Source organism: Babylonia areolata, chromosome 29 (assembly GCF_041734735.1).
Source record: "Babylonia areolata isolate BAREFJ2019XMU chromosome 29, ASM4173473v1, whole genome shotgun sequence".
NCBI classification, from domain to species: domain Eukaryota; kingdom Metazoa; phylum Mollusca; class Gastropoda; order Neogastropoda; family Buccinidae; genus Babylonia; species Babylonia areolata.
In genome coordinates, this window is record NC_134904.1 from 23273968 (window position 1) to 23290368 (window position 16401).

Sequence of the window (16401 nt, forward strand, 5' to 3'; positions counted from 1 at the left end):
ACTGGCATAAAATCATGCGCAACATAAGAAGAGATTAAAACTAGTCAAATAAGAATTCCCAATAGCTGACGATATACTAACCCCCCCACTCCCCACACACACATACTCATGTTAAGACAATAGGGTATTGCACAACAATATTAACAAATGAAAACATCCAACAAAAAAAAAAGGGTATAAGATTACTAAAAATGACATGCGCGCACGCACGCACACACACCCACACACATATACACACACATGCACACACACACACACACACACACACACGTTAAGACCATAAGGTATTGTACAACAATACATAAATAAAAACATCAAGGGAATAAATCGTATATATAAGTAAAATGCACACACACACACACACACACACACACACACACACACACACATACACACTCACACACACACAAACAACGTATGCATGCACATAACATATGTCACGCCAATAAGATTAGAACATTAACATTAAGATACATGAAATCCAAGTAAAATAAGAAAATATTTAAAAATCACTTCCGATCACACACACACACAAATGCTTGCTTGCCCGTGCTCACCCGCTCAGTCCCACATGCACGCATAATGTCTGCTCCCATACACTCGTCTGCTGGTGAAGTTCAGGTGTTGCTGTGGCGAGGGGGCTTGGGGGGTGGGAGGGTTCACTTAGTGTATTGGATGTTTTGATTGTGTGCGCGAATGGCTGTAGGAATAAATGAATTAATGTATCGAGATGTTCTTGCGCGTGGAGCTCTAAACCTACCACTTATGTCTGACCTTCTGCTATTAATGTCATCATGTAGTGGGGGTGTCTTACGTCGGTCAAAATTGTTATTAGTCTGTCAGTCAGTTTTCTATTGTGCATGTCGCTAAAGGTGTCTTGTCTTATACCCACCACCCCACCCGCTTTCCTAATGACTTTTTCCAACCTGTCTTTGTCATGTTTGGTCAGGTTTCCCCCCCAGCACACGGCTCCGTATGTTAAAACACTACAGACAACAGATGTGTAAAACATTTGGAGCATCTGCTTGCATACATTAAAAGGTTTCATTTTTCTAAGACAGTACATGCGACTGTTGCTCTTTTTAATGAGTGCAGTTGAGTTTTCATTCCAAGACAGCTTATTGTCGATTATCACACCGAGATATTTGTATGAGTCTACTTGTTCGACCACTTCATTTTTTGTGATGATTTTACTTAAAGTTGATTTCTTTTTTCTGAAGTCGATTACAAGCTCTTTGGTTTTGCCAACATTCAGCTCAAGGAAATTTTCTTCACACCAGTTCACAAACCTGTCAATTTCTCTTCGGTAGTCAGTGTCATCGTCATCAGTAATAAGTCCTGTCAGTGCGGAGTCATCTGCAAACTTAACGAGGGGACACGAATTGGTCAGACTTCTGCATTCAGCCGTATACAAGGTAAAAAGAAAAGGCGAGAGGACTGTACCTTGTGGTGCACCTGTGTTTGTGAAAGAGACAGTAGACATAAAATCATTTAATTTTACAAACTGAGGCCTTTTAGTAAGATAGTCTAAAACCCATAAAATCGTCGGAAAAGCGAGTCCCATGTGCATCAGCTTTTTTGCTAAGAGGTGAGGTTGAATTGTATTAAAAGCACTAGAAAAATCAAAGAACATCAAGCGGACACAGGTATTTGATTTGTCTAGGTGTTCATAGATTTTGTTCAAGACAAACAGTATTGCATCATCCGTACATCTGTTTCTCCTGTATGCAAATTGCAAGGGGTCTAAAAATGGTTTGACAGACTCCTGCAGATAGACAAGTATCACTCTCTCAAAAACTTTCATCACAGCAGATGTCAGTGCTAAAGGACGGAGGTCATTCATACATGAAACATGTGTTTTCTTAGGTACAGGTATAATGCAGGAAGTTTTCCAGATAGATGGTATTTTGCATTCACTAAGAGACTGATTAAAAATAATTGTTAAAATCTGGTAGAGCTGAGCTGCACAGTATTTCAGTGTATTTGATCGGATCATATCAGGACCAGGTGCTTTGTTTGGTTTCACTCGTTTTAATTGTGAAAGCACTTCCTCTTCAGACACAACAATGCATTCGTCCTTCTTAACATTTAAAATATCACTTAAATCTTGTCTTTCTGCGCTAAAATCGTGACAATCAAAACGAGCAAAAAAGTCATTCAGTTTGTTTGCTTCTTCTTCTGATGATGATAAAACCGTTTCTTTCCCCCCCCCCCCCTTCCTACCTTTGTATCCACTCATTAGTTTCATCCCTTCCCACACCCCTTTCATGTTGTTGCTGAGTAATTTGTTTTCTATTTTCCGCTTATAGTTTTCTCTGCCCTCTTGCAAGTCTTTCTTAACCTGTCTTTGTGCTTCCCTAATCTCTTCTTTTACCCCTCCCTTAAAAGCACTTTTCTTAGCATTAAGAGTACCTTTGATCCGTTTCGAAATCCAGGGTTTGTTATTGGCAAAAATTTTAACATCTCTAGCTGGAACAACACAATCTTCACAAAACTTAATGTAATCTGTAACTGTATCTGTTAATTCACATACATTGTCCGTGGCCTCAACAAACACATTCCAGTCTGTGCACTGTCTGCATCATCTATCAAGACTACTACAGTGTCTGAGATCAAAAAGAAATCAAATCTAGCCTGTTGGAAAGGATTAGTTCTTCTCCAAGTGTAAGGAGGGCAGTCTGGGTTTAATTCACGCCAGATGTCATTGAGATCTAAATTTTCTATCATGTTTTCAACGACTACTTTTGCTTTAGAATTATTTACATGTTTATAATTATGGTAATCTATTGTTGGGTTAAGAACTAAATTGAAATCCCCAGCTATTATAACATTCTCTACATTATTTTCACTTATTTTTTGTTTTAAATTCAGTAAGTTAGGTTTTATGGAACTTATTTTTTGACAGTAGAAGAAAATAGACAATTGCAATTCTTTAGGCTCTAGGCGAAACCTGGCATAGTGAAATTGCATCACAACATGTACTTCATGGCGTGCTTGCGTCATAATAGCTGCGTAAGAGTGACTCTGGTAACTATCCCTTGAGGAAGGAACGTGATCGTTCCGAAAATTTGGAATATTTGACAGATTGATGTGTTTGTTTCTCTTCTCTCTCTCTCTCCCTCTCTCTAGATATATATATATATATATAGCCAAACACACACACGCACACACACACACACACAGAGATATATATATATATATATATATATATATATATATATATATATGTGTGTGTGTGTGTGTGTAAATATAATACAGGAAAATACCGTGAATGTGGGCTGATTCAAATGGAATTCTTCCGCTTCAAGCATGCAACTTTCAGTTCTACGAATACTCATTTCTGGCGAAAGGTAAAGAATATTATTTGGATCGTTATATGTTAATAGGCCTACTGGTTACTGGTAACACGAAATAAGACCTTGCTCATTCACGCATAATCATGGTCAGTCAGTGGATGCAATCTTTGATGAAGCAAGTTAAACATCGAGGATTTTACTGACCTGAATATGAAAGATGCTGCGTCAAACTGCCGAAGCTACACCTTGATAATAGCACACTGTTTCTACCGTTTAATTAGAGTGAATAAACAGCGGAAATGTCACACACTTGTTCTTTCAGAACTGTGAAAAAAAACTAGAGGAATCCCAAAACCAAAAGTACGCGATAATCTGCATTTCCGGATCTGTTCCATTTCATTTTACATGGGTTATTTTGTGACGTCAGTCAGCCATGACTCGCCAACATACCAACCTGCCGCCCCTTTGTGTCAACTGAACCACAGAATACTGTATTCTGTGAACTGAACAGACAAATCAACACTGCAACAGCTATTTTTAGACAGAGGCCGCAAGCAGCCAAAACGCCTTTCGGTACCTCGAAAAATTGCTGTCTGCTAGGAGCTGCTCAGCATATTGTACTTGGCCTCCGAACGATATGATAAACAGACAAATTAAAGATTACTGTTTAAAAAAATCTTAATATATTCTTCAAAGCTAGGTATTTTGTGTTTTACAGACTTCCATGCTTGGACTATATGATTTGTGAATTAAATCGAAGAAAACTGTCGTCTAGCGTTGGATAACGTCTCACATTGAACACACTCAGTGAGATAGTGCCCATTTAAAATTTAGGATGGCACAAACATATGATATAATTATTGTTCAGCATCTCATTTCGATCACTGTGATGATCTAAGAAAACATTAATTGTTGCGAAGAAAATCAGCTCGTTTGGAACAAATAAGCCTCTTTTTTTTAACAAATAAACCTTTTTTTCTTTTTCTTTTTATTAATCATTAGCATTCGCAAAAAATTGTGTTAGAAATATTCACTGGGAAAAAAAATAGACAAGGAGCTTGCAAATAGTATTTCTCCATTTCAGCAATGGCTGATTTGTGTGTGTGTGTGTGTGTGTGTGTGTGTGTGTGTGTGTGTCCATGGTAAATTCATTTTCTCTGGAAACATTCTCTGTCAATACCAAATCTGGATTAAAGATAGGAACAAATACAGTTCTTTCCCCAGATCATGATGACAGTGCACTTGTGTGAAGGGCATAGAAATACTACATACTATGTACACTGCCAAACGTTTTTCCACTGTCATGTTCCATTACTTTTAATTACTTATTCACAAAACTTAATAGTTTTATCTGAAGTATGGCCAGCAGTGATTCTATCATTTTTAATTCAACCAGTAATTCTTCTGTTCTATTCAATATAGAAGTTACATTAATGCATGCATCTTCCAAGAAAAGTAGAATTAAGTGAATCAATGGGACATCAATCTGAATATACTGTGGTGAATTCTTTTTAATTTTTTTTACTCACTTGTGCAAACACAGTGAGTCTATGTTATAACCCCGTGTTCAGGTGTGTGTGTGTGTGTGTGTGTGTGTGTGTGTGTGTGTGTGTGTGTGTGTCCGTCCGTCCGTGTTAAACCTTAACGAATTCATTTTCTCTTGAAATACTTTGTCTGCCAATGCCAAATTTGGATTAAACATAGTAGGAAGAACATCTTCACGTCATACCAATAATAGGTTGTAAATCTTCAGAATTAAGCCGTATCTCCGGATCATTAAAGGTTTATTTCGTTGACGCTTGATCCTGATCCAAAACTTCTATAATCCTCCTTCCCAGTTGTGAGAACGCAGGCAATTTTCGGTCAGAGGAGGGCATGACATCGTTTTTTTCTTGTTCGGAAGTACAAGAAAAGAAATGCAAATTCTGGACAAAACAAACACAGTGACACTAACAACACAATCAATGCATTTTCTGCACATGAATATTCTAAAGTGGATACTGAATTAACTGGAATGAATGCAAAAGAAAAATTGACACAAGCGTTTCTTTCATTTTCGGTCAGCCTGTTGTGGACTGGTTTTTGCAGATCTGGAGAAAAGAGCTATATGTTGCGGTGTGCCTGAAGCATGTGAACATTTCCTTTACCGTCGAATTAAAAGAAGTTTTTAAATAATCGAGATAATTATGATGATAATAGCTGGGTATTTTATCAGTGCTTTCCTCGTTGCATAAAGCGCTTTACAATCCACACACACACATATGAAACACATTCAGTCCTCAACTCACAATCATGCACAATAAACATATATATGCACATCCAGACTCGTACATACATACATGCATACATCTATCCATCCATCCATACATACATACATTCGACGCACACACAACAAAGCGTTACAAATATACCTACACAATCAGCTAACTACTTTCATGTATAAGAGAGGGTCTAGAGGACATGCTGCTGGAAGAGGAAAGTCTTGAGATTAGATTTAAAGGAAGGCAGTGAGGGGCTGTGACGGACGTGGTGAGGCAAAGAGTTCCATATTTGAACAGCAGATGATGAAAAGGCTCGACCACCGTGCTGTCCCCTTTTGTCTTTTGGGACGCGGAAAGTTCTATCATCGGCAGCAGAGCGAAGAGATATATCAAAGAACATGATTTAAAATGTGTTATTACGTGGATACTGAATTAACAGAATGAAGTGGAATGAACATGAAAGAAAAATTGAACGATCGTTTCTTTGAGTATCGATCAGCTTGTCGTAGACTGGTTTGTGCAGATACATGTTGGGGTGTGCCTGAGGCGAGGTCAACGTCTCGTTTAAATAATCGAAATATATCAAGAAAACACGCACATATACACATGTTAAGACACTAGGGTATTGCACAACCAATTTTAAAAATAAGAAACATCCAACAAATAAATGGTAAATATTCTCTGTAGTATCTCTCTCCATTCACATAAAAGGAACATTAAAACAAACCCAGACACTTCCTCGAAAAGGAAGCGCCGGGCCTGTCCTTATACCGATCATTTGATATGTGCACACAACAGCAAAGACAGAAGAAATGTGGAAACACAAATTAGCTTTTATTCAAGACTGGCATAGCCTCTTTAATCCTGACCAAGCCACACAGAACACATGGACAATACAGAATAAACACATGGTTGCCTCGGTGATTTTTCAACTGGAAATGACCAAACAATTAGGCATGGAGATGAAATCATTAACAAATAGTAAAGAGTGGTAACTCTCTCTTGGCTGTCTTTGCTACTGTGTGCACATGTCAGGCAGGGACAGGCCCGGCGCTTCCTTTTATTTACCTGTGTGCTAGCTGAATCTGTAGCGTAAGCAGCACTGACTTGAAGTTGTGTACCTTGTGAATGGAGAGTTACCACTCTTTACTATTTGTATGTGTATATGTGTGTATGTGTGTGTGTGTGTGTGTGTAGATAAATAGATAGATTTTTAGAGAATGTTTTGTACACAGGCCTCAAAATAATAGACTGTATAATGTCCATGGACAACCATCTACATCAACAGATTTCTGGACTTGTGGTCCAGAATTGGTCAGTTGGTCTGAACTCATGCTGCACATGCGCGTTTGATTACTTTTCCGGTTTTTTTAACAGTGGCCAATTTCTGCAATTGTTTGGAAAATATCATTCGTAATTTTGGTTCGTTTTCACGGGATTCCGACATGGAGCAGCCTGGTTTTTTGGTGTGTTTTTTTGTGTGTGTGTGTGTGTGTGTTTTGTTTGTTTGTTGTTTTTTTGTTGTTTTTTAATCCTTGTTCAGTGGGATAAATGGTGATAGACTCAGTCTGCACTGTTCGGAATTTGAGAACCTGTCCGATCCGCTGATTATAATTTGGCCGAAAGGACTGGACTTGCCCACAGTGATTATCATGTATATTACACCAGTAGATTTGTTAGGCGAATTTGTTGCGATTTACGGAAACCGAAAAGTAATGAAGATAGGGAAAGTTTGAAATTTTGACAGATCTATATTGTGATTGTAAAACAGTGAATTGCCGATCGATGAGGATACTTGGGGTGCAATTGCTCCGTTCCCAGCTCACAGCATCCAGTTCGACAAACACCGTTTCTCTCGGTAAGCAATAATACTATATCAATCGTCCCCTTGCCCCTTCTACTTCGGCGTTTTCGGTTTCGTGAGCGAAAATATTATTTGTATCGTTAATTGTATGTACTGTTAATCCCCTACTCCCAACCCTTTTCCACCCATCCTCCACTGTACCACTACAGCAGAAATCACAAACGTGAGTCTCGAATGGTTTGCCTCTTGTTTAATATACATTCTTCAGTAACTCCCGTGGTTGATCGGTCCACGTATGAGTCATTGAAGACTTGCTTATTTTGAGAGGAGGGAGGGTTGGGGAGTGGGGGGGGGATAGGGGGGTGGGTGGGCGAGGGGCGAGAGAAAGAGGGAGCTGAAAATGCCTCCCGTTTTTCATTAAGTTCCTGGCAACTGTGCAGCATTCATTATAAGGCTTGAGGATGAAGGGGGTGCGGGGGGTGGGGGGGCTCAGGAATGCAAACAGGAGAGAAGATGAATACTCTGTCCTAACTGGTGTTCCAAGTGACTTAAAGACATAATGATTTCCACGCACCGTGTTCCTGCTGTTACCTGTCGGTCCGATTTCAACAAGTCCTCTGGTCTGTGAAGTACACTTCCACTGGCTCCCTTCTAGGCACTGTCATATCACCCGCCGTCTTTACTTCATACAGAAATAACCATATTGGCACTGATACCGCCCTTATAGTTGTAAAAAAGTGCTGTGTGGTTCGATTCTGATAGAAGAGAGAGGGGAAAAGACAGGGGGGATATGGGATCAACTAATGATGCACTCACTCACTCTCTCCTCACATCAATAGCAGGGCCACATGGAGTGGTTTTTATAGAGTGTTTACTTTACAAATCAGCACACAGTAAAAAGTTCACCCTACACCTAAAGCAGCACACCTGGAACACAAACACACAACCAAAACCCAGGTCAGATAAAATCTCAAATATCTGGACATCACTGACATGAAAGGCCTTCACCCTTTCAGCACCTTTCATCACATGTCCACCAGTATGCACTCCTCTCACACATAGATCTATGTGAGGAAATACAAGCTTCATCAAGCTTACCTGCTACCAGCAGTGACATACCAATTACCATACTGTGTACAAAACATATCACTGACCAATACAACCCTGTGTTCCAACTCATGTTACCCATCATTCAATTAAACTGTGTGTTACCATTTCCAAACAAAATCTCTTAGCCTTCACAAAGTGTCCAACTGACACAAGTACATGTAAGGAAATTATTACTTCCAACATACCTCTGGTAAACAGCAATGTGCAACAACATAGCACTGACCCTCAATGCTCTCATAGTTTGCCAACTCACTAATCACATTACAATGTTCTTTCCCACTTTGTCTGAACAAAGTAAACCCCTGACACATAGCACAACTCCTAAACATGTTACCACAACAACCAACAATCAAAGGATGGCGTGGTGTCGGCACAACCTCAAAGACTGGACTTGGGATGGAGCAGGAAGGGAGATAAGAAGGAGGGGTTGGGGGGGAGGGGACAGAGTGTGGGTGGTGGGGGGTGACACTGCTGGCACACTATAACATAGTAAAGTGTTCTGATGACTGCAAGACCAATCACATTCTGACAATATTTACTTTGACCGTGTGAATGCTTTTGCAACCTAGTGGTGGGAAAACTGAGATCTGAATATGCAGAGGATGAAAGAAATGTTGAATGGTTTTAGGAAGAATCCATCCACTGTGCCAGGCCTTTTTGTTCTTGGTGTAAACGTTGAGTGTATGAATGAGCATTAATATCAAGGGACAGTTTAAACAATCAATTAAACTTGAATGCTAATTCCAGTCTTATTCATAAAAATACACCAGCCTGGAATTTATTGTTTACAAAAGCTCAAAAACCTCCATGTCAGTGGTCAAGTACTAGTGATAAGAAACTTCTTGAGAGAGCTGGACAATACAAGGTCTTCAGAGAAGAACCCCCCCCTGTCAAGTGTTTCGGCGCTTAACTCCTTACACTCTAAGGGGGCTGGGCCGCACCCAGGTCATGACTCCTGGATGCCCAAGTATTGCCGCCATTTTTTTTTCCTGGCAGACGTTTTAACCACTGAGTACACAGATCTTTGGATGAAGCTGATCCCCAGAGGGGCAATGTTCCACATTTCGCTCCAGCTGAGGCTCCTTTGGAGTGCATTTTCCCATGTTCTCCACTGCCCCTGCTGGCCTTGCTGGACTGCCTTCTGGACTCTTATCATCTTCTTCCTTCTTGATCTCCTGTATGATCATGTATCTTTTTGCTTTCCCCTTTGCCTTGGACCACCGTTACATCTTTGTCGATCCCAGGCCCTGTTTGTTTGTTTGGGTGTGCCTTCGACTTGAGACTTTCTTTCGCTGCACTGACTGCCTCCCTGACTTTCCATTTTCTGCCGGCCAGTCTTCAGCTTGGGTTGGTTGGATCTCATAATACTGTTTCATGAGTCTTCGAGCATGCTGAGAAGTCTTGCCTTCCCTACCCTGTATTCTTCGACAAGGGATTTCAGAGGTAGCCTCAGCTTTGCTTGGCGACAGTAGAGTGTCAGTCCATTTGTGTGTGTACTTGTTGATCTCAGCCTCAAGACTCAACTGTGCTACACCTGATATCATATATCGTGAGAGGCCATAGGAGCTTTGGTATCAGCATAGACTGTAGGTACCACACTTTGTATTTGCCAGGAAGGCCACACTAGTTTATGATATGCAGGCCTTCTTCTGCTGTCTGCTTGGTTTCCTTTCCTAATTTTGTGTCTTTCAGGGTCTCATCATACCATCTTCTAAGGCTCTTGACTGGCTCATCTGACACCGTTGGAATGGCTTGGTTGGCTACAGTGAATGTGACCGTTTCAGCTACCCTTTCTTTATACAGTGAGATGCTCCGTGATTTCTTTGAAGTTCAACCTGGCTGAGGCAACTTGCTTGTCCAGCCGCTTCAATATTTCACGGGTGTCATTCTTTTTTGTTGAAAGGAGTGTTGTGTTATCCATGAAGGCTTTCAAAGGAGGTATCCGGTATCCGTTGCCGAGGTCGGTTTGATCTGTGACCTTCATTGAGGCCTTCAAGATCACTTCCATTGCCAGCATGAACAGGATTGGAGAAATTGCACAGCCCATGGCTACGCCCACTTCCAGATTGATCCAATCTGTCATGTATTCCTTGGTAGTGAACCACACTGAGAAGCCATGGAAGTACTTCTTCAGCATTTCCCTGATGTTCGTTGGTACATCGTGTATCTCAAGAGCCAGTTGGATCATCTCATGAGGAACTGACTGGTACGCATTTGCCAGATCCAGCCATACCATGTCTAGGTCCTTTTTCTCTGCTTTTGCTCTTTGGATTACATCCCAAGTCATTGTGGAATGTTCTGCACAACCAGGAACTCCTGGGATGCTGCCTTTCTTGACTGACACATCCAGGTACTCATTTTCTGTAAGGTATTTTGTCAGTCTTGCAGCCATGACAGAGAAGATTTTTTCTTCGACAATTAGGAGTGATATTGGTCTGATCTGGCTGATAGTACTTGAATTCTGTTCTTTCGGGATGCATACGCCATCAGCTATCGTCCACTGGTCGCTGATCTTCAGGTTCCTTCATGCTGATCTGTGGAGCCACTCAAGGACTTTAAGACATTTCTTGGACAGCAGGTAGGATATTCCGTTTGGCCCTGGTGATAATTTGACATTGGCTTTCTTGATCACTGTCTGTACTTCCTCAAGGGTTGGTGGTTTATCGCTGAACTTCTTCTCTAGTTTCCTGAGATGAACCAAACCCTTGAGACCAAGTGGTTTCTTGCTTTGCGGATCGGAATATGTTTTCCTGAGATGCTGTTCAAGTGTTTCTTTGTCCACTGTGAGTGTCCCTGATTTGGGCTGCTCGAACAGTTTCCTGGCGAACTGAAAGGGGTTCGGAAGAAGCAGTCTTGTGTCTTCTTTTTGCTCCTTTTCCTCCTTTCTGTTTCTGCTTTACTGAGGGCACTGTGCTTTGCTTTCAGGTCTTTCCAAAGTTTCTGTAGGCCGTGCTTCTCAGATTCTGAAGCCGTCTTCATTCTTTTCTTGAGCTTTCTTTTTTCATTTCGGATTATCTCCATTTCTCGTTGTCGCCTGGATTTTTGAGGAGGTGTTCTTGTCTTTGGTTCTCTCACTCTATAGGTTTCCCCGAGAGGTTGTTTACACGACATCTCCGTAGGTGGCTAATTTGTGTTCCAAGGTGTTCTTTCCTATTAGCGCATCAAGTTTTCGTACTATTTTCTAGTCCAACTCTTCCCATTCCGTTTTTGCACTTGCAGGTGGCAAGTTTAGTTTCTGGCGTTTGGCTTCAAGATCTTGTACAAACGATTAGTCTGAATTATTAGCGTGGATGTTCTTGGCACTGTGGTTTCAATCCTGGCCTTGGTTTTCCGACGTCTTATCTGCTGGTGCAGTGCGCTGCTGTGCATTCGTCAAATTCTTCGTACAACCTTTTTTGGTCCTGTGGATCTTCATGCCACGCTCAGTGGAGAATTTCCGCCCACAAACACAAGGGAATTCCATCGGTTGTGAAATCGTAGTCCGTTTACCATTTCCGGTCGTGATTGTGTTGGCACCGATTGATTAATCATTCTTTCCCCCTTTCGGTGAATCCTGGGAGCATCTCTTCTTTGAACAACTCGTGGCAGTTTGATTTAGGGTAAGGTGGGCTGCCAACCCATGGTACCTGAGAGTCTCGTCTTTCCCACTGTCACTCGGTCTTTCCCGTGCGTCATTCACATTGTTCCCAAAAGTCAATGGCCTACCCATGTCTAAGTGATAAGAAACTTCTAGGGAGAGCTGAACAGTACAAGGTCTTCAGAGAAGAAGCCCCCCCTCGGTCAAGTGTTTCGGCCCTTCATTCCTTACACTCTAAGGCGGCCGGGCCACACCCATGTCATGACTCCTCGATGCCCTTGTATTGCCGCTTTTTTTCTTTTTTTTCCCCGGTCCTCAGCAGGTTCGAACTAGCGCCTCCAGGGTGGTCACAACTTCAGGACTGAGTCAGATTTTTACAAATGTTTTATTGAATCAGTGTTAACGATTTCTTTCATAATGATGTTGTTTTGGAAGAATAAGTGTGAAATGTAAGAATGCATTGAACAGAATAGAAATGTGTGCACAAGATTACAGGAGTGAGAAAGGACAAAGTGTGCTCTTCAAACAGTGAGTTATTCATAAAGCAAAAATGATCTCAAATAAACATAGCATGAACTCTTACCTTCTGGAAGACGCTACAAGACTCATAAATTCAAATCTCTTTTAACTAAAACCAACAAAATTCCTGTGTCAGTTCAATTGTTGATTTTACTCTTTTTCATATAGCATGTCAACCAGACAGGCTTTTCCAAATTGTGTGTGTGTGTGTGTGTGTGTTTGTGTGTGAGGGAGGAAGGGACAGAGAGAGGGAGAGAGAGAGAGCTTTCATAATTTAGGAAGTTACGTTGTTTATACCATAAAGATATTAACTGTGGAATTGGCGTATAATGCTGAAATTGATTATTTTAGGAAGTGAATTTGTTTTGCATAATGATGTTTACTTTGCAATACATGCTGAATTTGAGCTGCTATGCTATATTTTACTGCTAAATGTTAATTTTTATGTAGGAATTGATGCTTCTGTGCCTTGACCTTTGTAGTGTGTTTTATATTTTAGTAACCATTGTTTTATATTGATTTGAATATCATATTTATTCAAGTTTTGTGCGAGTGTACGTGCATGGGTGTGTGCCTGTGTGCGTGCATGCGTGTGTGTGTGTGTGTGCGCGCGCGTGCGTGCGTAAGAGAGAGAGAGTGTGTGTGTGTGTTAAACAGTGGTAAATTGATGAAGTTAAGTGGGAGAAGCCTGATGAGCATCATGACCGATCGATAAGGTCAGCGAATGTGTCTGTCAACCATTATCTCTCCGCATTTCTCAATAGATTCAACGTTGCCAGGCACCGGGTGTCCGTGGCTAAATGATTAAACCAGTAATTAAACTACAATGAATATATATTTGACTACAGTATATTGCTTCATATTTTCACTTCAAGCCTATCCTGTTGACATCAAATGTGGCAGTTAAAAATGTAAAACAACCAACGAACAGTTGATACAACGTGGAGGTCGTGGTGCGCTGCGATATGTGTCGACAGTTACAAGTTGCTCAGTCTGTCTGCAAATATGTGCTGACTGGCAGGAAACGGGAAGGAAGGGGGAAGGGGACCTCACTGCGTGAAAATACAGCGTGGTGGTGAAGTGGGAGAGACTGGATCCTCGCCAAGACAAAGCACACACACTCTTTCATCTCCCACACACTGCGGAAGAGAAGATGGATGTCAGGATTGTTACTTCACTTTCACTCATCGTTGGCATTTTGCCCCATTCTTTAGGTAGACCAGGAATGGGTTAGGAGTGTTTAAACCAATCGTTTGCCTTTCTTACCATTTTGACTTATTTCAGTATGAGTGTCTGAAAGTGTCACAGAATCTAGAGGATCTTCCTTGAAATTAAATCTGACACTCAGATGGAACAGCGAATAATTTAGAGAAAACTTAAACTGCAAGAAAAAATCACCAGTATATGACAAGTTTATTTGGACATGTAGAACATTCAATTTAAACACTGTGTGATGAGTGATGATATACTCAGTGGTGTTACTGGTCATTTATCTAATATCTGATAATAATATTGATAATAATACTGACGTGTAATGGAATAGGATGACTTTGTCTTTATTACCGAGTGCACCAGGTTCACAAGGAAATTGGGGATGGGGGGGGAAGAGTAGGAGCCGACAAAGAATACGGACATAAATTGAAAATGATATGCATACACAAAATCTTTTATATTAATACATCAACAGGAATTCCGGTCTTCAGTTGAAAATATGCTAGCACAATACACTTATATAGCAAGAATTTAGATACCATGCACATATGGAAGTGCATGTGCTCGTAGATGTGCACACACATGTGCGAACACACACAGCACTTACACACACTCAAGCACATCAATGTTTCATTTGTATGTTTCTTTGCTTTGATTAAACAGTCAATCTTTGGACTTCCTAGACTTTGATACACTGTATGATTTGTGAACAACACAGAAAAACCAAAAATCACGCTCTCTGTTACGATTTTCTATTTTGTTTTGTTTCTGATCAGCCGTTAGCGCCATCCAGTAGCTGCTGCAAGAGATGGCTATCACAGCCCCGAAAGACAGGCTACCTTTCTCTGGCTCTGTCATTTTCTGCCAGAAATCTTTAGGAGAAGGAGGCAGAGCCAAAGATCTTATGTATTTCCAAACAGTGTTCTGTGTTTTTCTTGGCTTCCCATGAGTGCGCATAAGAGTAGTAATAGTCAATGGTTGCCACTGTTTCATGCTGCCAACAACGAAGCTTAGTTACTTACATTCGGGTTTACGTCTTCATCCACCACAGGTGACTTCTGAAGGTGATGATAAATCTCCAGGAACTAGGATTTGCTTACAAATGGTTGAGAGATGCGAACGGATTTGTACATACACTTCGTCGAGACTGACCGTTGGCAGTAGTCGTTTTGACTTCTTTTTTTTTTCTTTTTTTTTTCTTTTCTTTTTTTATAGACAATTATGAACCTTGAACACCCGATACCAGTTTATCTATCAATGATATCTAAAATATATTATTACAGTGTTAATGTTTAAATTTTCTTACCTGTTGACGCACTATTATCGCCATATAATATGTTGAAGGATAAAATAGAGCTCAGGCGAAGTACTTCTGTCTGAACTATGTTATTCTGCCAACTAGGATCTGCCCCCCCGAGGCATTTCCTTCAAGTCGTCGTCAGAACACAAACTGACAAAGCACAGCAAACGTAGGGTGTCATTCATTTCCATCTAGATACATGATTAAGTAAAATGCAATTTTAAAACATCTCATGCTACATTTATGGTGAGTATTACTGAACTTCTGAGAGACAGACTGTTCACACCTTTCCTCTTCACCTTGTTGAGTCCACTGAGTTGTAAAAGTATACCTACTTCGAAACTTACAAATATAAACCGTCTTTTGTGGTTAAAAAATGAAACCATTATACAGATGATTATAACAGTGGTAAATGTGGCACTAGTGTTAGTTGTGATTGTGACAAATGACTAGATCAGCAAGAAATGTATTTTTTAATAAAACAATCAATAATATTTCAATGATGAACACGCATTCCATATACAGGTATACTTTTGGTGCCGGTGAAGTTTTCTACTCCTTCAAAAAGTTTGTTTTCGTCGAAACAGATGAGCCATATGGGCCTTCCTCGGATCTGTCTGGGCACATTGTCACAAATACTGCTTCACAGGTTGACTGGTCTGCCAGATTGTTGGCCTGGTGTGTTGATGTCTGGAACCATGGGTGTAGCTCTGGGTGTGGCATGCTGTACTAGTGGATGACGGATGAATAGGTAGATAGATGGGACGGGTAGATATTGTATGTAAGCTTTTATATTTAATCTTTATCTGTGTGGTACCTTCAGCAAGCATGCAAAATATGGATGCTTTGGTTACTTTACCGATTGGTTCACTTAAAGGAACATTGATATACACATGTACACTTCAAGTTGATACAACGTACTGTGTCGCATTTTCACGGACAATTGAAGTCCTCTGAACTAAGCCGGCTGTGGAGTGATGGCCTAGAGGTAACGAGTCCGCCTAGGAAGCGAGAGAATCTGAGGGCGCTGATTCGAATCACGGATCAGCCGCCGATATTTTCTCCCCCTCCACTAGACTTTGAGTGGTGGTCTGGACGCTAGTCATTCGGATGAGACGATAAACCGAGGTCCCGTGTGCAGCATGCACTTAGCGCACGTAAAAGAACCCACGGCAACAAAAGAGTTGTTCCTGGCAAAATTCTGTAGAAAAATCCACTTGGATAGGAAAAACAAATAAAACTGCACGCAGGAAAAAATACAAAAAAATGGGTGGCGCTGTAGTGTAGCGACGCGCTCTCCCTGGGGAGAGCAGCCCGAATTC

The 16401-nt window shown here is 40.8% G+C and overlaps 1 protein-coding gene across 1 annotated transcript in view; it reads left to right on the plus strand.

Annotated features, from left to right (window-relative positions):
• The window catches only part of LOC143275084 (uncharacterized), a 65614-nt gene that overhangs the window by 40744 nt on the left and 8469 nt on the right, over window positions 1–16401 (plus strand). The gene's annotated exons all lie outside the window — the stretch shown is intronic.